The sequence below is a fragment of the Eptesicus fuscus genome, chromosome 15 (genome assembly GCF_027574615.1).
Source record: "Eptesicus fuscus isolate TK198812 chromosome 15, DD_ASM_mEF_20220401, whole genome shotgun sequence".
NCBI lineage: Eukaryota > Metazoa > Chordata > Mammalia > Chiroptera > Vespertilionidae > Eptesicus > Eptesicus fuscus.
Window position 1 is genome coordinate 69,090,927 of NC_072487.1, and position 27,470 is coordinate 69,118,396.

At 44.0% G+C, this 27,470-nt stretch overlaps 1 long non-coding RNA gene across 7 annotated transcripts in view; it reads right to left on the minus strand.

Annotated features, from left to right (window-relative positions):
- The window catches only part of LOC103295699 (uncharacterized), a 362,653-nt gene that overhangs the window by 235,734 nt on the left and 99,449 nt on the right, over positions 1 to 27,470 (minus strand). For 6 of the 7 annotated variants that reach the window (XR_008558215.1, XR_008558213.1, XR_008558214.1 and 3 more), the window contains exon 2: positions 755 to 952. This is a non-coding gene — a long non-coding RNA (uncharacterized LOC103295699). Of the gene's footprint in view, positions 1 to 754; positions 953 to 3,325; positions 3,362 to 27,470 lie in introns of those variants that run through there. The other variant, XR_008558212.1, reaches the window with a different exon arrangement.

The window sequence follows — 27,470 nt, forward strand, 5'->3', positions numbered from 1 at the left end:
ATGAAAACTAGTAAAATAAATTACCAGTAGAAAGCATCTTTCAAAACATAGAGGTTTGTGCCTAGCTGGCATAGCTCAGTGGTTGAGCATTACCTTATGAACCAGAAGGTCACGGTTCGATTCCTGGTCAGGGAACATGCCCGGGTTGTGGGCTCAATCCCCAGTGTAGGGCATGCAGAAGGCAGCCAATCAATGATTCTCTGTCATCATTGATGTTTCTATCTCTCTCCCCCTCTCCCTTTCTCAAACATAGGGGTTTGCTGGGCACATAATTGTCAAATAGCAAAATGTCCCTGATGAGAAAGAGTTGGGAGCTCTGTAGGCAGGGATTTCCAAGGAGACAGTGTAGATGCAATCCAAGCAATGTAAAGGTCAAGAACTCTGGAGAACAGAAATTCCCCAGTGTGATTCCAGCTTAGGAAACAGCCCCATTTGCCTGGGTTTCTGAAGCAGGACGCTCTTTGGGAAGTGCTATCAAAAAGAACCTAGCCATGTCCCTGTTGTGAGGAAAAGCAAGGCAGCCCAGCCGGGGGAGGAATACCAGTTTGGCTCAGACCACACCTGCTTCTACAGCCCTTCCCTGCCAGGTTGGGACTCTCCTGCTGGTACCTCACCAGCTGGGCCGGTGCTTTCCTCTGTTTTTTTCTCTAGACTCCCAGCCTACCATTTCCTGGTGCCATCATGCCACTCCCATAATTCCTTTGGAATGAATGCCATCTTCTACACAGACTTTTCAAATACAATCAGTACTCACCTTTCTTTATCACTGGCAAGAAGGGAGAAGGCAGCATGGGAAGCCCAAGTCTTCAGGTAACTGAACTGATCACATTTGAAGGAGGCTGTGGTTGGGCTCATTCAACAGTCATGTTTCTTGAGGGACTTTCCTCTGTAGGCTTCCAGGCTTTTCAAGAGGTTTCTATCACCATCACGAGAGAGAATGACTCCAGCCTGCCTAAGGAAAAAGCCATTACACAGATCAAAGTGATTGTAACACCTCTACTGCCAAAAGATTTCTCTCATTTGCTTCCCAGCCAAAATGTAGGCTTCAGGAAATATAACCATTAGGCAACCTGAGTGGGGCTGCAGTAAAGTGTTCTAGGATGGCTTGACCTTTTGTCCTTGAAAAAAAATGGGAAAAAATTTCCCCAACTACTAACTTCACTTCCCCTCCCTGAAAAGAATGAAAATTAAATCAGACACCTCCCCACTAACATAAAATCTGTCCCATAAGGAAACAAACATAGCTACACAATTAGCCAGTCTCTAGCAAAGGTGATTGCCAAAAACAGGGATTTAAACTACAAACCCAAACAGAAAACCCCAACCTTAAGGAAATCATGTGCACACCTCTCCTCCAACACCCTTGGCCAGGAAAGGGAAGCAATCTGTGGACAGTGTCCAGGGCCACTTTCCTTCCCTGAAGCAATAGTGAACTTGACAATTTTTGGACAACCTTGTTTTTAAAGAGGGGAGAGAAAGGGAGTTTTGTTAACTTCAGAGGTGGATATTGCCAGGCCTGCGCAAGGCCTGGTGACTTGCAGGAGAGCACATGATTGTAACCCAGTTTCTGAACATAGTAACCTCAGAGCATGCTCTGGAGATATAGTAGGGGGGTGCCAGATCTGTGTCTCTCCAGGCCTAAAGTCAACTCCTTGCTGGTCCATAAGCTCCTCAAAAACAGAAATTTTGTGCTTTGTCCACTGCTGGATCCACAGCTCCAAAGATAGTGCCTGGCACACAATATGCACTCAAAACATTATTCCAACAAATGAATAGATGCCTCAAATTCATTTCTATTTGGAATTAGTAATTAATTTTTAACAAAAGACACCTGGTATAACATCAACCGACAGCCATACAAGAGCTTTTGGAGGTGAGGAAAGATGTACAGGGTGGTCCGTGGCATTCCCACAACTTCCCTTTGCACCAGCATTTCGGAAAAAGCACTGATTTGAAATCAGATAGAACTGGCCTCAAGGCCTGGTTCTACCACTTTCTCTCTGGGAAAATTTGGGCAATTCATTCCTCTTCCATGAATTTCAAGTTTCCTATAAAATGAGGACAGTAATACCTCATATGTCTTTTATGAGAATTAAATGGAACAGGGTATCAACTGCCTAATACAGTACCTGGCCCACGGCAGGTATTAAATGTTGTATACTATTGCTGGTGTTATCACCACCCAGGTGGAGGAAGGAAAGAAAAATATTATCTCCGTTCCTTTCTGGACACCATTCTCCCTTCTGCTCAAGCTCATGCTGGCAGGAAGGAAGACCTAGCTGGGCAATTGGAATTCTAGAGGACCCATGACCACCAATCTTTATCCAACTTAGTCAATAAGTATTTAATAACTCAATTACTAAAGAAGGAAGAGCACCCTGATTTGTAGTTTTTGCCCATTTCCATGGTATAAATTTTCTCCCCCATGACCAATAGCAAGCTGCCAATATAATATCACTGAACCAAGAGTTGAGAAGAAGAGATGATCAATAATGCTTCATTATATAGTATTCTAGAGGCCGGGTGCACAAAATTTGTGCACAGGGATCGGGCCTAAATGGGCAGTTGGACATCCCTCTCACAATCCAGGACTGCTGGCTCCCAACCGCTCGGCTGCCTGATTACCCCTAACCGCTTCTGCCTATGTCCTGATCACCCCCTAACCACTCCCCTGCCAGACTGATCAACACCTAACTGCTCCACAGCCAGCCCAATTGCCCCTAACTGCCCTCCCCTGCTGGCCTGGTCACCCCTAACTGTCCTCCCCTGCAGGCTTGGTCGCCCCCAACTGACCTCCCCTGCAGGCCTAGTCCCCCCAACTGCCCTCCCCTGCAGGCCTGGTCCCCCCCAACTGCCCTCCCCTGCAGGCCCAATCATCCCCAACTGTCCTCCCCTGCAGGCCTGGTCACCTCCAACTGCCCTCCCCTGCTGGCCCGGTCACTCCTAACTGCCCTCTCCTGCAGGCCCGGTCACCCCTAACTGCCTTCCCCTGCAGGCCTGGTCACCCCCAACTGCCCTCCCCTGCAGGCCTGATTGCCCCCAACTGCCCTCCCTTGCAGGCCTGGTCCCTCCAAACTGCCCTCCCCTGCTGGCCTGATCGCTCACAACTGCCCTCCCCTGCCAGCCATCTTGTGTCCACATGGGGGTGGCCATCTTTGACCACATGGGGGCGGCCATCTTGTGTGTTGGAGTGACGGTCAATTTGCATATTACCTCTTTATTATATAGGATTCTGATACAATAGATGAAAGTATACTTCAGAGTACAGTAATTATAATAAAATATAACAAAACAATTAAGAAGTGAAGTTTTGGCTATTTCTTACCTTGTTTATATTATAATAATTCATTTGATTATAAGTTGATATAATTTCCAATAATGGCTGTGTTTCCCATACAACCAACTTGCAAAATTCCTGAAAATTTAACAAAAAAGCCAATGTGAGTTGGCTCCAGCACATCACTGATTCCAGCCTACTTCTGCCCACAGCAGCGATTTCATCAGAAAGGAGTTTGGGCATACACAGTGGGTTTGGACATTAAAAGATTCCAATGACTTAGAATAGGATTTCCCCAGAATTCAAGACCACTTTCACGGAGACAAATTCTCCTTTGACCTTCTCTAAAAACTTCTCCAAGAGAAAGTGGCCATCCTTCAGGGTCCTTAAGTGAAGAGATCATTCAGTTCCCTATGGTCAGGGAAAATCCAGTGCAAGTCGGCAGCTGGGACATCTGAGATTCAAACTAAAGTTAGAGAGATGGAGTGATATATGGAGAAAAGAATACAGGCCAACACCTGCCTCTGCTGTCACATGGTTATGTGGCTTTGAGCAAGTTACTTCATCTCCTTTAACCTCATTTTCATCATCTGCAGAATGGGGACAGCACCTCCCAAGAAGCGTGGTTGTGAGGTTGATGAGATCATGTATTCCAAATGGCTTTGTGAATTGTGAAGCATCACTGAAAAGTAAGGCATTCCTGCTATGTGGGGAACAAGACAGAAACCTGGAGTGAGAAAAAGCTGAGTGGGGAAGGGAGGAGGAAGAAGGTAGCCAACTTAGATAGAGGACAATAGAAGAAACCGGGAAGAAAAGGTTTGGAGTAGGAGAAGGATAAGGGAAGTGGGGGTGAGAGAGGGCAGTAAGCATCCCATTGCATGTGTAGTCATTGCCTCAGTGTTTTTCCAACCCTCTAGTCACACTCATTGCAGCAGGTTCTTCCTTATTTCTTAAACGTTCCCATGTTCATCCTAGAATACCACGAGTGGATTTGGCTTTCTCAGCCTGTATGCTATTCCCTTCCTACCCCACATGGACCCCTCATCATGAATGGAACCATCTCAACTGCACTGTAGGTAGGAGAATTATCAATTCCCAGAGGTATGTTTTGACAAAAATCCTTCTTGAGCTCAATCACATTTCTGTGTCTGACATGCAGCTTGAAATACTGGGCCTCAAATGAGAAAAAATGAAAATCAATTTCAATCAAAGCCATGGCTTGCTTTTGTAATGCTTTCATTAATCAGGCATTTTTTGCAAGAATTCTTAAGAGTCTCTTTCAAAGACACTCCTTTTTCTGCCCAAGGTGGGGTAGGAATGTGACAGATGGGTTGATGTCCAGTTTGAGGCTTTTTAGCAATGGAGCAGGCTATTCAGGAGGAGAATATCTTCTCGTTACAGGAAGAACCAGGACAAGATTGGGTAGCCTCTTAATGAGCATGTTGTCAAGGTGTTGATGGCACCCAAAAGGTGGCTTCTCAAGGTTCTTTCAACCCTGAGACTCTCTTACAATCATTCAAATATACCCAGCCTTCAAGTTTTAGAACAGAGTGTCTTCATCCTTTAGCAAGGCTGTTATGAAAATTAGAACCTTTTGCACCCCACTCCAATATACCCAAAATAATTTTAGGAAGTTTACAAAATGGCATGCCTGGTGAGAACCTTCATTTCCCAGGGTATCTCCAATCCCAGGCGTAGTCACACTCCATTTTAGTCTTTGAGACCATCATAGAAACTTGGGTTCAGAAATAACTTTATTTAACTTTAGAGATGGGGAATATGAAGCCCTGATGATAGCATCTCTTACTTTTTTAAAGATGTTTTATTGATTATTTGAGAGGGAAGAGAGAAACATTGACCACAGGATGACATGCAACCCACTGAGCAACACTGGCCAGGGCTGCATATCTTAATTTTACTTTTACCTGTCTCCTTATCCCATGTCTGTGGCTTCTGCCTTAATCATCTCTCACCTGCGCAAGTACCACAGGCTTCCACTAGTAGGCCTGTCACCAGCCTCTCTCACCTACAACTCATCCCATACACTGTGCTGGAAGGATTGTTCTGAAATGCAAATGTGACCATGCTCCTCCTCTGCCTGCAATTTTTCCAAAGTTTATCACTGCCTACAGTACGAAAGTCCCCGTGAGGCTGCTATACTGGGATTTTATCATCTATGCCCTCTCTCTTCCCTGCTTTCTTCTCCATATAAGCTAGAGCTGTGCCAAATCACAATGCATTGCCCAAAGACACCATGCGACCTCATCCCACCCTGCTTTGTGCAAGTTATTCCCTCCATGAAGAAGAGTGCCACCTGACCCACCATCATTCCTACTCCACCTAGGAAAGGTTTCTTGCTCTCTTAATGCCCATCTCTAATACCACCTCCTCTTTAATACCTTCACAGAACCACTCCTGCAAATTCAATCCCCTCCCTTTTTTGTATTCCCACAGAATATTGTACACCCCCCTATCTTAGCAGTCATCTCTCAATGGCATCTTTTTTTTTATCTTCCTGCTCCTCCCAAGGCTATGAGAACTGAGACTGGTTTATACTCATCTCTATCCCCAGAGAGGCTAAAACAATGCTGGTTGTTTTAGAGATGACTTGACCAGTCAGTCACACAACTAGAGGAGGACAAGCATCAACTAGCTCCTCATAAACTCATTTCTTCATTTGCTTTCTCTCAACCTCTCAAACCTAATATTTCCCCCTTTCCTCATTTTCCTTTCCACCCTTTTGTGAATACAAATTTGACCTAAACAATCTTAATTTCTAACTTTAAGATATACTGAATGCTTTTCCAAAGCAGCACCATTAACATCTATGCTGCTCTCTCTGCCTCCCCATCTACTTTAAGGGTCCCTCGATGCATATCTATCAGAAAGGCATACATTACTACTGCAGCATAAACTTCTGGAAAACAGAGTGTGTATTTCATCTTGTTATAACCCAGAAGTCATTAAGAACCTGGCAATGTCTTAGGAATCCACCCTGGTGTAAAGCTACTGGTCTACTATGGTCCAAAAACAAACGTATTGGAGATTTCCCCATAGAGAGATTTCAAAGAAAGGAAAAATGGTAAAAGCAAGGTATTTCCCCCCAAATACTTTCACATCCATTATTGAATTTAATCCTCTTCACATCCACTTATCCCACCACTTCGTTTTACAGACCAGCCAACTATACAGAGAGCGTAGAGTGCTTGCCCATGGTGCCCAGTTGGTTATAATGTCTTAAGGGTCTCCCAACACCAGTCTTTAAGGTTCTTTTTCATTCTCTCCACCCCACCCGTGTCTGTCTGCCTGCCTCTCTCTCTCTCTCTCTCTCTCTCTCTCTCTCTCTCTCTCTCTCTCTCTCTCTCTTCCCCTCTTTCCCCCGCCCCTCCTCCTCTCATACACAGGGCACTGGTGACTCAGTAGCAACAAAACAAAGTGCATGCCCTCATGAAGCTTACATTTCAGTTTCTGGTTTAATTTGTTACGGATGCATCTGAATCATAGGAAAGATTTTTTTCAAAGAAGCCATGAAAAAAGGAAACACTGAGCTTAGAATCAGAAAACCAAAAAGGAAGTTTGACTCCAATTATTGCTTTGGGTCACACAACATACATTGATGCTTTGCAAGGCAAGATGCTGGTTTCCAAGGAGAATGCCTCCAAGGAAGAAGACATAACTAGTTGGTCTAGCACAGTGGTCGGCAAACTCATTAGTCAACAGAGCCAAATATCAACAGTACAACGACTGAAATTTCTTTTGAGAGCCAAATTTTTTAAATTTAAACTTCTTCTAACACCATTTTTTCAAAATAGACTCGCCCAGGCTGTGGTACTTTGTGGAAGAGCCACACTCAAGGGGCCAAAGAGCTGCATGTGGCTCGCGAGCCGCAGTTTGCCGACCACGGGTCTAGCACAACTTTGCAAAACAGGAGGAGGGGGCATAATTTGGCTGTGGAACCCCCACGGTAAAAGTCATGGCACACAATGTAAAAATAATCAACACTCTTTTTCCTCCCAAACCACACAGCTTGATTTAGGAATGTACTGAATCTCTTCCCAAAAGAACCCTAAGCACGAATGGATTATAGTTACAGTTGCTTATTCTCTTTAAATGCTTTAGTCCCTTTCATCCTCTGGTTGGCTTCGTTCCTGCCAATCACTGAGGCATTTATTAGAGCCTCCAGTTTTTGGCACCATATTGAGCATTTTACAGACAAAAATATTAAGAGAAAATTGCTTTCCTGTCTCATCATTTTTGCCTGAAAAAAAAAAAATGTGACTCTGGCCCCACCCAACTTTTGCAGACTTGCAGGCATAGATCTGGAGAGAGGAAATCTGAATCAGATGAAGAATGGGTTGTACTGAGCAGAAGGAGAGGGTATGTTGAAATACGAGGCTGCCCAGGTACTTTGGGTGCAAACCATGAATAACTTAAAAACAAAAACCTTTTTTAAAAAAAATTCTTACCTGAATATATGTTTTTATTTAAAGAGAGAGGAAGGAAAGGAAGGGAAGGAGGGAGGGAGGGAGGGAGGGAGGGAGGGAGGGAGGGAGGGAGGGAGGGGTTGTCTCCCATACACACCCTAACCTGGGATTGAACCTGTGTATGTGCCCCAACTTGGAATCCAACCCACAACCTATTGGTGAATGGGACTGCACCCAACCAACTAAGCCACCAGCCAGGGCAATAAATAGCTCTAATTAGATCTCACTACAGTTTCGCTGACAATGAGTCTGACGTCCCTGAGGCTTTCAGGGCAGGATGGGAGAGGGATGGATATAAGTCTGAATTAGAAATTCACCAAGGACAAGCAAGGCTTGAATAGAACTCAGATGCACCAGCCTCCTGAACAGAAAAAGATCTATAAATTAAGATGAAAATTTGGTTTATCTTAGGCTGGAAAGGTTAAAAACAGACCAGGAGATGACTTGGGGCATCTGAGATTTTCTGGAACTCATTTGTGGCTTTGAGTAGAGGGGTGAGCATAGCCAATGGGGGCAGAGCTCTGCTCTGATGTCACCCAGGCATAAATGCAAATCTTGACTGTCCTCTCCTCACTGTTTGAACTCCGCTGTTAACTACATCTCTCTGTGCCTCAATTACTTCAGCGGGAATGGGGGATGGAGGGAATATTGACCTTCCTTATAGAGTTTTTGCAGTTAAGTGAAATTACGTATGTATATCTCTTAGCAGTTTGCACACACCAAGTTAGCATGTAATAAAAATATACTAGCCAACTTTTTTGTCAAACTGGAACAAAAACAGCAACCCATACATCCAGGAAATTCAGTGGACCTCAAGTGGTATAATTACCAAAAATGAATTACTATTCACATTGCTGAAAACAAAAGATTTTTTAAAAGAATCTTGCAAAGAGCTGAAGGGACAAAAAAGGCATGTTACATATAACAAGAGATTGTCACGAGATTGTCAAGACAAGAGACTGTCAAGGATTAAAATGGCAACAGCAGCATTTCTGGTCAGTGTGGCGAGGCAGGACAGAGGGGCCCCATGGAGACCACAGATACCCTTGAGCAACATCCAGACTTCCCTCTATTAAAGTATGGACTGGGCACTGCAGGCCTCATGACCCTGAAGGATCTCTCTTAGCCCCCAAGACAATCTTGTCCAACACCACAGAGGTCATGCCCTACACTTCTCTCCTGGAGGACGACTGGAGGGGTCCTTCATACCAGCCACTCAACTCTCATGAAGGTCCAGACACAAGGTGGATCACCAGTGGGCACCTCCTATAGAGCAATGGAGTTATTAGAGCCAAGACTCAGTTTCTATTTCGTAGATCCCAGCCCCAAAGACTAGGCATGGTTGTATGGGACCTTAGGAAGGGTTCTTTCCCTTGCTGAGCCTTGGTAAGCCCATCAGCTATCTGGAGATATTAATCCCTGCCTGAACAATATCATTTGACTGTCAGGTAAAATATACCCACGAAGCATTGCAAAAGGAAATATGGAAGAGAGTATCTAAAATAAATATGGTGTGAGAGAAAAGTGTCAACCAACAGAGTAGAGAAGGGTAAAGTCAGGGAATGAAGTATGCCTAATTTATCTTTGCATCTCCAATGTCCAGAACCAGTGACTGCTCCATCAATAACTGTTGAGCCCTGGCCGTGTGGCTCAGTTAATTGGAGTGTCATTCCATATAGCAAAAAGTTGCGGGTTCAATTCCTGGTCAGGGGACATACCTGGGTTGCGGGTTTGATCCCTAGTCGGGGTGCATATGGGAGGCAACCAATCGATGTTTCTCTCTCTTCCCTCCTCTCTAAAAATCATAAAAACATATTCTTGAAAGAGGATTAAAAAAATAACTGTTGAATGAAAGAACATGTTGCAAGGTAGGAGGTAGGTGGAAGTGGAAGAGGGCATAGAAGGGATAAATGGTGCTGGGAAAATAAAATAAAGCCAGTAAAAAAATAATAAAATTTAAAAAAAAAGAAAGAACAAGAGCATGTCAACTACAGACTGGTGAGATTTCTCAGGGCACATACAAGCAATGGACATTCAACCCAATTCAAACATTTTTAAATATTTACTTTTGTGCAAGGCACTGTTAAATACTGGAAAGTCACAAAGATAAGAAAAATAAAGGAAGTAGGGAAACAAAAATTCTCATAGGCTATTGGGAGTATATATTGATTTTTTAAAATCTGGAAGACAATTTGGCTATAATTAGCAAAATTTTAAATATACACATCCTTTAGCAAGCTATTCCAATCTGGAAATCTATCCTAGTGAATAAAGATTGAAACAAAAAAAAAAGTTAACACTTAATAAACTGTAACTGACATTAATAAGAGGAACTTGTGCTAAAGAGACTATCTATTAGATTCCCAGGGGGTGCCACATGCTATATTTGCATTACTTTATTTAATCCTCACAGCAATCCTTCTAAAGGAGATATGATCATCTCAATTCAGCATACTGCGAAACTGAACTTCATAGAATTTATGTTATGCCTAAATTTTTTTAAAATCTCAATTTGGTCATTTATAATCTGGAGCCCAAAGTTGCCTTGGTTGGGTTCAACTCCTAGCTCTGCCACTTCTAATTTTATTGTAACTTTGTATCATAAACTTTCTAAGACTCAGTGTTCTCATCCATAAACTGTAATCCTTTCTTCCCATGATTGTTGTAAGAATTAATAAAATAACATAGGTAATGTGACCAGCCCACAGTAACCATTCTAAATGGTCTTATCTTTGTGGTAAATTCACACAGCTATGAAGAGGTGGAGCTGGAATTTGGACCTATATCCAAAGCCCAGGTTCTTTCCTCTAAATCACATGATGGGAAACATCCCAAGTATGCAACTCTATGTACAATGTTAGTCTACGTGACCTCCAAAGATGGGGAATTTCCCAAAAGGATTTAGCTGCTCCAAAAGTTTTTCTAAACCTAGCTCAGTGACTCAGATTCCTACAATTAATTTCATTTCATAAGGTTAGAGCTCAATTAAAAGCCAAATGTTTCTCTTGGAAAGTCAAGGAACCATATTTTTTTTTATTACTAAAGTGTTCTGGGACTACTTTGACATTAGATGGCTATCACTAAGCAAAAATCAGAATGCAAAGATAAATGCATGTGAGTTTCTACAAAATAAAAAGAAATTCCAGGAAAAGTCTACAATAAAAACTTCCACCAAGGATAGAACAAACATGGAAGTAAGTATCCCAGAGTTAGGTAGCACAGAGAGTGGGAGAAAGAATATCTGACTCCAAATCAACACACTTGGCTCATAATTAAAACTGGTGAGTTCTAGAACTCTACTATACAACATAGTGCCTGTAGCTAACTGTGCTGTGTTGTTTACTTAAAATCTATCAAGGTCTTATGTTGTGTTCTTACCACAGAATATTAATAATAATATAAAGGGGGTGGGAGGAAACTTTGGGAAGGGGTGTATATGTATGTCTATGGTCTTGATGGTGGTGATGGTTTCAGAGATGTATACTTTATTCCCAGTCCCATCAAGTTTTATACATTAAATATATAGTTTTTACATATCAATCATATCTCAATAAAGTGGTTTAACAAAAAGAAAGAAACTTGGGTCGATAAGGGAGTCTACCTCTAGCTTACTTTGTGATCTTAGCTAAATCTCTTCCCTCTTGTGAGCCTCGTCCTTCCCATCACCACCCCTCTCTGTAACAAAGTGCTCAGTCCAAATGTTTCTAAGCCCTTTGCAGGTCTGACAGTCAGCTGCTGGGGAGGGAGAGCAGCCAAGCAGTGGCTGATTGATTCAGTTCCCCCGGGGGCATTCTGGAGGAGCTCTGGGGTGAGAGTTGGGTTGGCCTGTGGAGACAGGCCACCCTGAGCAAGCAGAGGCCTGAAGCTCAACGCCTGACTGTAGCTGCCAGGTCACAGATCCGTGTCCCAAGTCTCACTCCATCTTCCTGATCACTCCTAAGGCCAAAACTGAACTTGGAAGTATCCAAAACCTTCTGTGCTTGCATTATTCTATTACTTTGGATGAAAAGGCTGCAAGCCGAGGAGGTCCAGCTGATTCCCCAAATTCAAACATCCTGATCTTTAAGTTCATAGAAAACTTATAAAATATACTTCCACTAAATGGCAGACTTGGCAATGAAGCTGAAATCCAACACTTGTCCAGTGCTTCCTTGGCTCCATCAGATGGACTCCGATTCCAACTCCTCTGGAGCAGTGGTTCCCACCCAGGGCTGACTTTTCCCCCGACAGGGGACAACAGGCAATGGCTGGAAACATTTTTGGTGGTCACAGTTGGGGTGGAGCGAGTACTGTGGCATCTGATGAATTGAAGCCAGAATGCTGCAAAACACCTGCACTGCACAGAGCAGCCCCACGACAAAGAAGTAGCTGACCCAAAATGTCAGTCCTGGCAAGGCTGAGAAAGGTTGCTCTAAAGCGACCAAATCTCACCTGTTTTTTCAGATCACATCATCCGAGAGACTTAAATTCTCTGATGGCTAAGCTAAGAGTGGATCCTAGGTCACATAGCTCTCGGTTCTTTGACCCTCTCCACCTGACATCTATCCCACAAAAAGAAACGAGACTCTTTGTCAGTGACAAAGATGTTTCCTTGTCTTAATGTCAAAGATAAAGTTACCTTGAGTCACATTTCCACCTAACAGGATAATCTTTCTGCTGAATTCCTGTGGATTTCAAAATGGAAAGAGAAGCCTCCACGTCAGTTTTAGGAGTCGTCATGGACCGTCATGTCAGTTTCTATAACTCACTTATCTACTTCCCTCCTTCTCACAGCTGCTCCTTAACTTATGCAACATTGCTTGTCATTCATTCGTGCTACAAACATTTATTTTAATGAGCCCTGTGATGGGCACTGGGGATTACAGAAAAAGGCACACTTGCTACCCAGAAAAGTTGCCATCTAGTGGGGGAGACATCTGTCAAAGATGGTACAGTGGAGCAGAGTAATTGCTTTAGCAAGGAAGCCCCATGGCAGAGGCATTTGACCAGGTTTAGGGATCAGGAAAGGCTCCCAAGGGCAAGTGGCAAGAGTAGAGGCAGTGAGACTGGTTTATTCTATGTACTGGAGGCTACTCTGCAGCCAGGTGAGAGGACAAGAGATGCAGACCAACACAAGGGGACAACTGGCAATGGCTGGAGACATTTTTGGTGGTCACAATTGGGGTGGAGTACTGTGGGCAAGTACAATGGACAGTGCTGGCTATGGAAAGTGAGGAGATGGGTGAAATCAAGAATGACCCCTAGGATGACAGGGGTCACTGAGAAACGGGGCATGATGGAGGAGCAGATTGGGGCAACATGACTATTTCCGTTCTGGTTCTATCAAGTATGGAATATCCAACAGACTGCTGTCCACACTGGTCTGGAACTCAGAGGAAAGGCCTACACACTCAAAAGAAGGTGGGACCAGAAAAGGTGATACACTGTGGCATGAGGTTTTCACCCACCCTAGGAGTGCCAGCACCACACCCAGGGCTGCAGGGAAGGAAGGAATTCTATGTCAACAGTGGCTCCTCCATTGTTGTTGAGCAGATAATTGAGCTGGAAAAGAACCTGGTGCACCAGGTGTCTGCCTCATTTTGTCCTCCAATAACCTACCAGGCTGGTGTGACTCTCAACTTAACAATGACATAAATGGAGCTCAGTGAGGAGGTAATGATCAGCTCATCAATGATATTCCAAATCAGGTCTGCCTGTTCCCAAATCTCGTGATCTTACTAAATAAACCATGTTGCCTTGCTCTTAAAAATTGTTTTAAACCTTTAAACTAGTAAAGCATAGCAGGCTCAAATGTTGGGAAAAGATGGGTTCAAATCCCAATCTTGTCTGATATTAGCACTCAACAACCTTGTTTGCAAAGCAGAGAATATTAATACCCAGTTCACAAGGATATTATGAAGATTAAATAAGATGGAAATCTATCAGCACTGTGGCTGCCATAAAGAAGTACTTTGCAAAGGTGATCAGCATTATTACATACTAGTGGCCCAGTGCATGAAATTTGTGGGGGAAGGGGCGGGGGAAAGGGTGTCCCTCAGCCCAGCCTGCACCCTCTCCAATCTGGGAGTGCCAGTGGGTCTGGCATTTTCTTTATTTTTATTTATTTAATTTTATTTTAGGGCAAAAGTCTATGGTTTTTAATTAAGACTGAAAAACTGTCAGGGACAGGAATGACAGGGGACCCATCCTAGGTGGATGGGATCCTGGGGGTTGGGCATGGGGAACATTGTTGACACAGTTGTCAGAATTCAAATGGGATCTATGGATTGAACCTTAATACCATTTGAATGGAGATTTCCTCGTGTGGTTGGGTGGAGAATTGTTATGTAGGAGTGTCTGCTTTTGGGAAATGCACAGGGGAGTATCCAGGCATCCTGTCATGTGTAGAGCATGCCCTCAAACAGCTCAGAAAAAGACTGGGGGAAATGGGCATATATGTGTATAAATGTACACCCTCACACGCAGTCTAACCTTACTATTTTCAACCCCACCTTTGTACACCTGCCTACTTGCTGAGATCCGTAACTCCAGAATCAAGGCTTGCAGACCTTCCTCGGCCACTGGACCATGGCCAGGGTGAAGGAACCCTGCAGACAGACCTGCGGGCACAGTCCCAGCTGAGGTCCAACAGGTGCCACTGTTTTCTTGTTTCTGCTCCAGTATGTGAACTGGGGTCTGTTTTGCAATGGGTTCCATTGAGGCTTTGGCATTTCTGTGCTTCCTGGTGGTTTCTGGCTGTGTGGGATGGCCAAGCTGGCGCTCCAGTGGCTGCCAGTTCCCTGAGCCCAAGAAGACTGTGCGGTAAAATACAGAGAAAAGATCGCGTCGTAAGTTAGTTCAGGCTGCCCCATTTCAACCTTAAGGAATCAACAGCACCCATCACATATGGTGTCCTTTCAACAGAAACACAGAGAGCGCTGCCCTGAGCACACACGGTGCCCGCTCACCGGGGCCCACAGACCAGCAGTGATGGCCACTTGCAGGTGATGTTGTGAAGTCGTGAAGCTGAGGCCACGCCAGGGGTGAGTTCGGCTGCCAAGGCCATATCCTGGCCCACGTCCGGGCCTGTGCCCCACAGTGAAGTCTGCGGTCAGGCACCAACAGGCGGCTCATAGCCATGTCAGTACCACCACAGTTTCTCTATGCACGTTTAAACCATCTGCGTTCTTCCGGAAAGAAGGGCTTATTCTCCCACTCTGAACGGCCACGCTCCCCCGGCTGTTCCCCGAGGACCTGGGGCCTACCTGGCACCCCAGCCTTGCTGACCCCGCAGGCCACTGCCCTAACAGCTCCATAGCTCTGAAGCCCTCCACGCAGCTCGCCGGCGCCATCCGGCCACACATGCTCGGACCACTCCCGCCCGGACTCCGCTTTCCCCGCACTTGGCAGTGGGCCCAGTGCACCTGCGCAGAGCTCCCACCTGGACCGGTCGTCCGTCTGGTCGTGACGGCCCTAATCTATTATTAGCATAGATAAAGGCTCTTAAGTCAATGGTTCTCAGCCAAAGGGATTTTCCTGCCCCCACCCCCATAGCATTTGGCAATGTCTGGAGGCATTTTTAGTTGTCACAGCTTGGTGGGGGTGGGATGCTACTGGCATCTAGTCGGCAGAGGCCAGGGCTGCTTCCAAACATTCTACAATACATGAGACAACAAAGAATTATCTGGCCTATAATGTCAATAATGCCAAGGCTGAGAAATCCTGCTTTAACTTAACATAAAATATTCAAACTGAGGTGGGATGAAGTACATCAGATTAGAGAAGAGCCAATCTAACTTTCCCATTGCACAGAAGAGAAAATGGAAACCAGAAAGAGAAAGGGACTCGTGTCCCGAGGACGGATTCGACAGAGAGGAAAAGGACAATGGAGGAGATTGAGAGCTGGCGTCTGGAAGCTTCTCTGTGAGGATGCTTCGGTACCCTTCCTGCCATCCCACTTTGGGACTATGACTAGGGCAATTCTTTTCCATCCTCCTTGAAGAGGAGAAGGGATGGTTCTGTGAGGCCCTGAGACAGGGCATCCTGTTCAGTCCTCCTGGTGGCCACACCCCACCTAACCCAGTAGTGTCTGGCCCAATTAAGGGCAGCAAATCAGGAACAGATGTTGTGCAATGTGCCCGCACTTTGTAAGCATTATGTCATTTACTCTTTCATAACACGTGGTTCTATTGCCTATCATCCTATTGGGGATGTGAGGACACTGAGGTCTACGGAGGCAACATGGTTTGCCCAAGGTTACACAACTGAGGGATGCAGCGGGAATTGGAAGCCAGGCAGTAAGGCTCCAGGGTTCGTGCTGACCCACCTCTCAAGACTGTCACCAGCGAGACTCTGGCCTAAATCTCCAAACGCATCATCCCCTCCATATTTATGAGAAGCAGAGCCAGCTTCTTCCCAACACCGGGTATGGGGGGTCACTACAATCATACTCTCCAAAATCATCAGAAAGCATATGCCACTGGATTAGCCCATTTGTTTGGTATATTGACCATGGTATCTGGGTGGGTTGTCAGAACACTTGTTCTTCTGGAGGCCAGAGGTAGGGTGCAAAAGACCTGAGGTCACACAGCATGTTTGTGGCTAGTCTCCTGACTCTTGTCAATTTCATAACTGGAAACAGAAAAGCAAAAGGAAAAACAGCAACTCCAAATGCTGACTTCTCAGGAGTAGTCAGAGGCTTAACCAAGGGCAGTTTCCTTCTGAGACAAAATACATTTGCATGAAGTGATTCCCCAAAAACCTTGGAGAAAAGGTTTTCCCTTTTTTTGGTATCCTTTCTCTGCCAGTTAAAGCAAATGGGACTTGGGTTTGTTAAAATAGCAACTTAAAAAGAGGTAAGTAAAACTACAGAATGAATACAGAGCTGCTATTTGCAGATCCCAAGACCAAACAGCAGTTTCAATTCTGTAAATTTTTCAGCCAAGACCCAACGCCCCACTTTCCTTTTTAAAGAAAGGGATACTTACTAGTTCTCAAATTTCCCTTTAATAGAAGCCATCTTCCAGCAAGAATGCTCTTAATTCAGTCATTAACTCTGTAACTCATCTTATCCTCAAATATTCTTTAAGGCAACAACAAAGCACACAACATGGGGTGGGAGGACTAACAGGGAGGCAAGAAAATCAAAGTCACGGGCAAATGAAAGTCAAATAGGAACCCAAACCAGGGAATATCAGTAAACAGCAATGAACAGTTGTTATAATGAACTTCCTAGTAGTCAAGTCAATTAGGAAAATCACTCCATTACCAGGCTCACAATGCCCATAAGAGAGAAAAAAGTATGTAAACTGTTCAGGAGAAAAGGAGATTCTCCCCAAACATGATGTGAAAAATAAATGTTTATTGCTTAAGACACCAAGATTTGGGAGGTTGTCTACTGTAGCAACTAGCAATAATTCCTTGGCCAACCCCACCCCTCCACTGTCACTCCCCATCTCCCTCTCCCCTTCGAAGGCACTAGTTAAGGACTGAATGAAGGAATGGCTTTCTGATTTCCAGGGGATGCCCCATAACCTGGCTATTAGGTTGGGGTGCTACACCTTTTATTCCCTAGATCAGAGTTTCTCAATCTTGATAATACTGATATTTTCTACTGGACAATCCTTTGTTGGGGGGGGGGAGCTATCCTGTGCACTGTAGGATGTTTACCAGCACCCCTCGCTCCTGCGCACTGGGTGCCAATAGCAAGCACCCCTCCCCGACTTGTGACAACTAAAAAATGCCCCTAGGTAGCGCCAAATGTCCCCCAGGTGAAAAACATTACCCTAGTTCTATGATCTAACAGGACAAAGTATGTATCCCTCTCTCCCAGCCACTCCTACCCTACAACATACAACATCATACATACAAGATACCATGGAGGAATAGGGGACAAGATAACCAGAACCAACATGCCTACTCAGTAAGAACGGGAAACATACAAGAATTGCTGGTTGGGAGCGGTTCTGAAATCTTGCTGGGCAGACTTTAGGGGGCTCCGGCTCTGGGTAAGCGGCTGTGAATCTCCTCTCAGGGCAGCTCAGGACCCCTGGTCCACTCTTCAGGAGCCATGACCTACCTTCCTTGGACACACATGCAGTGAGTGTTAGGGATTTGGCTCTCATTAGACATTGCAGTCTTCGTAGACTACTTCCTGTTCGTAAAAGGTTGGCATCCCAAGGGTGGTTTTAAACTTCAAATATTTTCTAGACCTGACTCAAGGGGTGTTTTTGGCATTGCATTTCACTCAACAACATAATAATGGGTTTCTGATTTATTCCCAGTGACCACAACCAAAATTCTTTTTAAGATACAGTTTTTCAAATCTGTCCTTTTCCTTGATTTTTCATTTCCTTGGTTCTCTCCCACTCTCTCTCTCAAACTAATGGCAGCTATCTTGAGGCTATATGGAAAAATCAATGAGGAGTCTGTTTTTTACATTTGAGCTATGCCCTGCGTCATTTTTACAACTATGCGGTTTTACAGGGCCTTTGCCACTTAAATCCTTATTGAATCCAATCTCTTATTGTGTGGTATCTAAAGCAGTATAACATTACAACTTTAAGACCTCACATTTCTGGACACTCTATTCTTCTTCATTTCTGCTAGAAACCCACCTAACCATTTCCAGAGCTCATCTCATGCTTGTAATTAATACCTTGCCAAATGCAGCCAAGCTACCATCATTCAATTTTCCTACCTCTTCCTCTGGAATGACAAGTTCGGTAAGTACTGGATCTGCTTTTTGGCGTCATCATAGGCAACAACTTTACAACTACATTGCCCCTGAATACACTGACCACCATCTTTTCAGCCTCCAATTCAGTTTCCTATTACCTGTTCCCAGATCACTGAGCTAACATCATGTATTTTATGTTTTTATTATGGAGCACTTTACTTCTTATACCAATTTCTGCATTAAAATGATTAACAGCAGCTGTCAAAACAGACACATTATAACATTTCAGTGGATCAACACAATAAAGGTTTGCTTCTCACTCACTCAAAGTCCAATGAAGATAGACTGCCCTTTTCCAACTTGGAGCTTCTAGATCCCAAGCAATGACAGATAAGATTTTTTTTAAAGGCAGTGAATGATAAAGACCCAGTAAAATCTTGTTAGAAAGATCAAATTAAAGGTGTGCTTCCTCTATCTCCCTCTTCTGTGGCCTTGGCAAACATGCACACATATTCTCTGTGGCATAGCTATAAGATAGAGAGGGACCATTCATGGGTGTGATCACCTGGTATCCCATGAGCACCACCTACCTGCAAGTGTCTTATCTAGAACTGGCTCCCAAATATCAATAAAATTAGGATCCTCCTGAAACAATGGCCTAGCTTAGGGAGCTAGAAAGAAGCTATTGTTGGTAGACTCGTGATTATTCATAAATATTTGCTGCCCCATCCTGAGTGCGGAGTTCCCTTCCCCACCTCATTGACAGAAGGCTCTGGGCAGTGCCACCTGATTCAAGGTGACGTGTGCCACTTCTGGTAGAAGCTTTTGGGACCAGGATTTGGGGACTCATGTTCTCTTTTCATTCAACCACCATGACCAACTGTGTTTTCGATAGAGGCTGACTGATCAGCCTGGATGCTGGCGTGAATATGAAATGGAGCAGTTGCTCAAGATATACAGTGTGAGCGAGTGACAAAGATTCTCTCATTGGACTTACTCTGACTTTTGAGCTTCAGTGTTTGTCTCTCAGTTTTAGCAAGATTCCTGCCAAGTCAGGTTATCCAGAATCCTCCATACTCCAGGTCATGCTTAATATCTCATCAGGATCTTCAACCTCCATCCCCCAGGTGATGTCAGGTCACCCTGGCCTACCGTCAGTAAGAATCCTGTTAGGTCAGTTTAGTCAAAATCCCCCTTATTCCTGATGTTTCCTCTTGGTAATTTTCCATCCACTGATCCCTATCCTGCTCCTTAGCTGTAACCTTCCATTTGCCCATGCTGTATTTGCAGTTGACTCCAATCTCTGCAAGACCCTATTGAAGTGGTCTCTAACCTCACAATAGCCTTCCTTTCATAAAATCGGCCTTACCATTCTTCAATGTATCATGAATAATTTCTTAACAGAATATTTTTTTATTTAACACAAGAAATAAACCTTTGTTCCTAAGAGCCCCTGACATATTGGGATTGTTTGTTACTACAGTATAACTTGGCCTGTTCTGACTGATAACACCAGCGAAAGAACTGTAGGTGATGGTCCTTAAAAAGAGAGAACATGCTGGGAACACAGTTCGTTGTCATCAACAACTTGAAGAACCAAGTGGGGAAGCAGTACTAGACTTGCTTGTGTATTTCTCCAAAACTGGAAGTCCCAGGGAAGAAGCCCAGCCTAAGAAAGGATGTTCTGAGAGTTAGTGCTGAGCAACTGGTCACTAGAGGTAACTACGGAGGTTCAAGCAGAGGTCTGAGATGAGAAGAGGGGAAATGGCACCAAGGCCTCTTCCAGGGCTGAGATGCTATCATCACAGGGAAAGTCTATATTGCAGGTGGCCTTTTACCCCAGGGTTCCCCCCTATCATCAAGGAAAGCACAGAAACTTTGGACTATCCAGCACTCAGCTAAGCCAAAGAAACTATCCTCCCGGGGCGGGGGGGGGGGGGGGGGGACGCCTCAGAGTCAGATGCAGTCCTTCTCCAGAAGTTCACATGTATTTTCTCCATTAAACACAGCTATCCATTGAGTGTTTGAGTCACTGTCCTTCCTAGCTTTGTCTCTGTCACTGTCTCTCTACCTCCCTGTTTCTTTCTCACTGCCCTGGTTCTCAGGTGCCTCTGGATCTTTAGGGTGTTATCTCTCTGTGTCTCTGTATCTTTGTATTTTTCTTTTATCTTTGTATATTTCTGCTTTCATCTCAGTCTGCCTCTGTTTCTGTGAAACTTTTTTCCTCTTTCCCAAACTTCCCTCTATATCTTCCCCACATACATTGCCTCCATTAATATACCACCCAGATGTTTTTGGTGACATATGGCCCCATGAAAACAGTCCTCTCACCATAGCGGACATTAACTTGTTCAGTCATATCTTCAGTCTCTGATTATTCCTTTTTTGTCACTTTCTTTTCATCCCTAGAATAGAGCTCCTCCCCTAACTAGACATTACTCATCTCCAACCCCAATGGCTAAAACCTTGTGCTCAACCTCTTCCTCCTAAATCCAAAATTATTGTCTCTGGTCCTGGTCCTGGGACAGTGCCTTATCCTCTTTCCCTGCCTGAGCTTTCTGTCCAGTTCCAGCAACATCCTAAGAAAGACTGTAGCAAGGGTGTGGTCACTGTGGACTTTCTTGGCCATGAAGGATGGAAGTTTACAGATTCCAAACAGAATGTCCCTGACCACAGACACCATGACAGCCAAAGGAGCTGCCCAGCCCTCTACTGCAGCCGCCTCCCCTGCACAGTCCTTTGGATGTGTCTAATGGCTCCCACCTTATGCCTTGCCTCTCATCATGACCTCCAATGGCCACACCCTCCACTGTGGCAGTGTGACAGGATGACAGAGAGAACCAATCATATGTTTAGCATCTTGGAGGTCTGGGTCAATCCCATCTCTAATACTCACTTTTTGGATAATTCTGAGCAAATTGCATCACACCTTTTAAAAATTGGAGTCATGGTGCTGACCTGCCAAGGTTGTGTAAGAATCAAGTAAGAACATGTACAGAAAGCTCCTGATGCAGAGCTGGAATAAAGACAGTGACAGTGAAACATTTATTCCTTTTCTGCCTCTTCACCACCCAAACCCCAGGTCTCTCTTCATCTCCTAGCTGACCTGCAGCAGGTAAGCACAGGGAGAGTAGTACCGACTTTTTACCACGACAATCTACTCTGAGGGGTCAGCAGGCATGGAGTCCCTGTTGTTATTTACTTTGACTATCCCCACCTCCATTACTATCACCCCTCCCACAGTCCCTCCTCTGTCTCCATCCATGAAACCCACTTTAAAACACAAACCAAATCACCCCTCCTTTCTGAGCTCCCTGGAACCCTTCCTAATGATGATAATCTGTCTGTACTTTGAGGTCTCACTCACTCAGTGCTGACAACAGGTGTAACACCTGGTGTTCCCCCAGACATAGTCTCTACATTTGAGATGCTCACCTCCTCACAGGCTAGTGGGCAGGAAAGCTATATAAATAAATCATAACAATGCAATGTGATAAGATGTCAGTAATCGAGGTGTGGGTTGGACACACTGTCAGGAGGGAGCTCTAGTTTTGCCTGGGGCTACCCCTATGATGCAATTCTATAGCTCAGCCTTCTGCTCCTTTACTGCAAGACTCACTCAACTTGATTCAGCACTAAGAACCAATACTATTCATGTTGAGAGGTAGGTCTACAAACATGGACAAAATTATAATTATCTTCAACCTCAGATCTGGGTCACATCTGTCTCCAGTTGCTGGTTGAGTATGGGCCATAGGCTAAGTACCTGAGAAATGAGAGAATATACCCACACCCACCGCCAGGCCTCACAACTTAACAGCATTCTTGGTTGAAACTAACTAATAATGTAAAGGTTAGAGAAAGGAGAAAGAATCCAAAGAAACAATCTACTGTTTTGGCCAAATTTCTCCAGCTTCATCTAGCTTGCTCTGGTACAACTCTCTGCCTCTACTCTCCCTCCCTTAAATCCTTGACCTCTACCAACCCTTCCCTTGCTCCTCCCTCTTCCCTTACTCCTCCCCTCCCCCTCCTCCTCTCATACTCTTACCATAACTGAATGATCAACATACACAATCACAACTCCAGGCCCTTTTAAGGGAATGGTTATTAGCTTTAATAATTAAACGAGGTTCAAGACCTCATTTATCTGGTAACATCTGCTGCCTGGACCAGTATAAAAAATTAAAAAGAAAATAAAAACACTCCTCTGTGAAGGCAAAGCACACACCCTGAAATCTACATACTGATGCTCATCCACGTGATTCACTGGAAAACCTATCAGGACCACATGCAGCGCCCACGGACTTATTTCCATTTTCTATTCCTGGGTCTCACACTGTCAGCATGGTCCATGCTTGGATTTTTAGTCAGAAATTAGTTATAACATTGCAAGTACCTATTAACCCACAACATAGGATGGAAGCCAAGACCTGGGGAGTATATGACACCATACAAAACCCCTCATAACCACTCCTGAACTGCCCAGCTCAGGAGATCCATCATCCTGAGTCCCATATTCATCATTGCTTTACTCTCTTTTTTAATTCATTGTATATCTATATATATATATATATATATATTATATTTGTGTGTGTGTGTGCATGTGTTTGTGTATGTGCACATATGCATTATTTTTAACTTTATATAATCTTGCTGTATACAGAAGTTGAAAAATTACTTTTTCACTTTATATCATTTTGCTAAGATTCATCCAAATTGAGCACATTGTTGTTGTTCTTTTCTTTGGATCATTGGGTGGCTTGATTTACTGACTTTCCTGGTGACAGGCATTAGGGTGTACATCCAGGTTTTTGCTACTGGGACATGTGTTATGACGAAGGCTCTTGTATGTATCTCCTGTTGAACATGTGCAAGAATCTCTCTGAGGCATGTACCTAGGAGTGAATGAGAGGACTCTAACGCTTGAGATATATCTAAAGGGCAGTTAGGTCTAAACAAAGCAGAGAGAGAGAGAGAGAGAGAGAGAGAGATTGATTACAAAGAAAGGGGGGAAAAGGCAGATTCTAAAAGCCTAATTTGGGGGCAAACTAAGAAGTGGAACAAAATTGCTCTTTGTGATTCAATGGCTGCAAGGGACACAGGCACAGACATAGCAGCGATGTCCACTGTGAAAGCAGAATTATTCAGACACAACAGGGAGCTCATACAACTTAACAAAAGGAAGATAAACAACCCAATCAAAAAATGGGCAAAGGATCTAAATAGACACTTTCCGAAAGAGGACATTCAGAAAGCCGAGAGACATATAAAAACATGCTCAAAGTCACTAATCATCTGAGAGATGCAAATCAAAACAACGAGGTACCACCTCACACCTGTCAGAATGGCTGTCATCAACAAATCAATGAATGACAAGTGCTGGTGTGGATGTGGAGAAAAAGGAACCCTCCTTCACTGTTGTTGGGAATGCAGACTGTGAAGCCATTGTGGAAAACAGTATGGCGTTTCCTCAAAAATTTAAAAATGGAACTGCCATTTGACCCAGTGATACCACTTCTAGGAATGTATCCTAAGAAAACAGAAACACCAATCAGAAAGGATATATGAACCCCTATATTCATAGAAGCACTATTTACAATAGCTAATATTTAAAAACAGCCTAAGTGCCCATCAGCTGATGAGTGGATTAAAAAACTATGGTACATCTACACAATGGAATACTATGCTGCTGTAAAAAAAGAAGGCATTATTATCATTTGCAGCAGCATGGATGGAACTGGAGAGCATTATGCTAAATGAAATAAGCCAATCAGTCAAAGAAAAATACCACATGATCTCACTCATTTATGGATAATAAAGAACATTATAACCTGATGAACAAAAATATATATACATAGGCAGAGAAGCATCGAACAGACTGTCAAAATACAGCGGGAAGGCTGGGAGGAGGGGGGAAGAGATCAATCAAAGGACTTGTATGCACGCATATAAGCATAACCAATGGATGCAAGACACTGGGGTAGGGTGGGGTGAAGGCATGTGCCAGGGGTTAGGGAGCCTGGGGGAAGGTAAATGGAGGGAAAAAGGAGACATGTGGCCGAAACCAGTTTGGCTCAGTGGATAGAGCGTCGGCCTGCGGCTTGAAAGGTCCCAGGTTCGATTCAGTTCAAGGGCATGTACCTTGGTTGCGGGCACATCCCCAGTAGGGGGTGTGCAGTAGGCAGCTGATTGATGTTTTTCTCTCATCGATGTTTCTAACTCTCTATCCCTCTCCCTTCCTCTGTGTAAAAAATCAATAAAATATATTTTTTTAAAAAAGGAGATATGTGTACTACTATTTTTAATACTTTAAACAAGAAAAAATATCCTCCTACCTTAAAAAAAAAAAAGAATTATTCAGACACAGTGAAATCTGTCTTGGTATCTCATTGAATACTGAAATGATGTTGTGTTAGAAAAATACCCAATTCTGGCAGAAATGGTCTGATACGTGGTACCCTCTACATAGGAAGAGCCTCCAATATCCTCTGTCCTAGAGATGCCCTCCTGGGACTCCATGCAAGACACACACACACACACACACAATCTGTGCTCTCTTTATAAACTAATAAGAAACAATCAAATGCACTTTCAGTAGGTGGTCTACGAACAACAATACCTTCATTTGACAGATTGATGCAGTCCTTAACATCTTTATTCATGAAAATTCGTGAAATGCTATTCAACAGGATGAGCAGAAATCAACCTGGGATGCACAAAGCGATCACAACGATGATTAGAATTAAACGTGTAGAAAAATAAATTGGAAAGAAATACTCTTAAGTGTTAATACCAGATTCTAGAAGGTTTAGAGCAGAGGTCAGACAACTGCTGTCCATGGGCTAAATCCAGTTTTGTGTGTCCTGCAAACGAAGACTGGTTTTACATTTTAAAATGGTTATCTAGGCACCTACAGACTATCTTCAATTTTGTTCACAAATTTTAGAATACTTACCATCTGACTCTGCACTGAAAAAAATTGCCAAACACTCCATTTAGAGAGTGCAGATATTTATTTTCCTCCCCGTTTTCCCCCCTCAGTTTCCTAAAGTTAAAATATGTTACTTTTTAAAAATATATATATATTATTCATTTTTTACAAAGAGGAAGGGAGAGGGACAGAGTTAGAAACATCGATGAGAGAGAAACATCGATCAGCTGTCTCCTGCACCCCCCTCCCCCATTGGGGATGTGCCTGCAACCAAGGTACATGCCCTTGACTGGAATCGAACCTGGGACCCTTCAGTCCGCAGGCCGCCACTCTATCCACTGAGCCAAACCGGTTTCGGCAAAATATGTTACTTTTAAGAAACCAAGATGGTGGCATAGGTAAACACCTGAACTTGCTGCCTCACACAATAACTTCAAAACTACAACTAAAAGACAAAATGGACATCATCCGGAACCACAGGAAGACTGGCTGAGTGGAAATTCTACAACTAGAAAGAAAGAGAAAAGCACACTGAGACTGAGAGGAGGTGCGGAAAGCAGAGGTACAGAGGCGCGCGCATGAGGAGAGGGAGGCGTGCACTCAGAGAGGGCTGGCAACTGAGTACGTGGCTGGCGTTTTCAATCCGGAGGGAGACAAAAGCTCCCGACTGCTCTGAACTCCAGTTCTGGGCGAGACTCTGGGGACCCAGACTCATACAGGGAGAAACAGGACTGTCTGGCAGCGGACGGAACTCCAGGGCGGCTTTCTTTCAGAGGTGCTTGCAGTGAGTACCACAGGATACTGAGACCCTAGGGCATCTTAGGGCAGGGCTGATGGGAAGCCATTGCTGTTTGCTCCACCCTGAGACTCTGCCCCATCAACGCTGTGCGCAGAGGCTTTTGCATATGAATGGCCTGGTCCCTTGAATTCTAAACTTACCTATCAAACTGCAGCTGAATCAGAGAGACAGAGAACATCCAAAAGAAGGCCCAAGGCCCCATAGAATCTTGCATTGCTTCACAACTGGGCCTCATCTGGGCACCTCCAAAACCCAAACAAAGAAGAGGAATCTGCAGTTCTCTATGTAGCTCAGGCAGAGGCTAAATTAGCACCTCCTTGGAGATCCAAGAGCCAGTGTACACAGGGGTCAGATAGGACCATCCAGATTACAATTCCTCAGATCCATTAGAGACACACTCAGGGGCACACTCAGTGAGCACCAAAGTCCCAATGAAGCAAGTCTTGCCTCATAAGGGTTTCTCCAGCACAGAAATTCTCCCATCGTAGACACAGCTGATCCTCACAGCCAATTGGCCTGGAGGTCAATTCCTCCCAGTGATACCAACAACAATCAAGGCTTAACTACAACAAGACTGTGCACACAGCCCACAAAGAGGTGCACCAAGAGTGTCCACCTCAGGTAACTGGGGAGGCTGAGAAACTGAGCCCTATAGGACACCTAACACACAAAGCCACTCTATCAACTCAGGGAAGCAGCCAAAATGCAGAGACAAAGAAAAAGGTCACAAATGAAAGAAATGGAGGAAAGCAAACAACTGGATATAGAGTTCAAAACCACGGTTATAAGGTTTTTCAAGAATTTTCTAGAAAAGGCCGATAAATTTAGTGAGACCCTTGAGGATATGAAAAAGGACCAACTAGAAATTAAGCATACACTGACTGAAATAAAAAATAATATACAGATATCCAACAGCAGACTAGAGGATCACAAGAATCAAGTCAAGGATTTGAAATACAAAAAACACCCAACTGGTAAAGCAAAAAGAAAAAAGAATCCAAAAATATGAAGATAGTGTAAGGAGCCTCTGGGAAAACTTCAAGCATACCAACATCCGAATTATTGGGGTGCCAGAAGAAGAGAGAGAGCAAGATACTGAAAACCTATTTGAAGAAATAATGACAGAAAACTTCCACCTGGTGAAAGAAATAGACTTACAAGTCCAGGAAGCACAGAGAGCCCCATACAAAAGGAATCCAAAGAGGACCACACCAAGACACATCATAATTAAAATGCCAAGAGCAAAAGACAAAGAAGTAATATTAAAAGCAGCGAAAGAAAAACAGTTAGTTACCTACAAGGGAGCACCCAAACAATTGTCA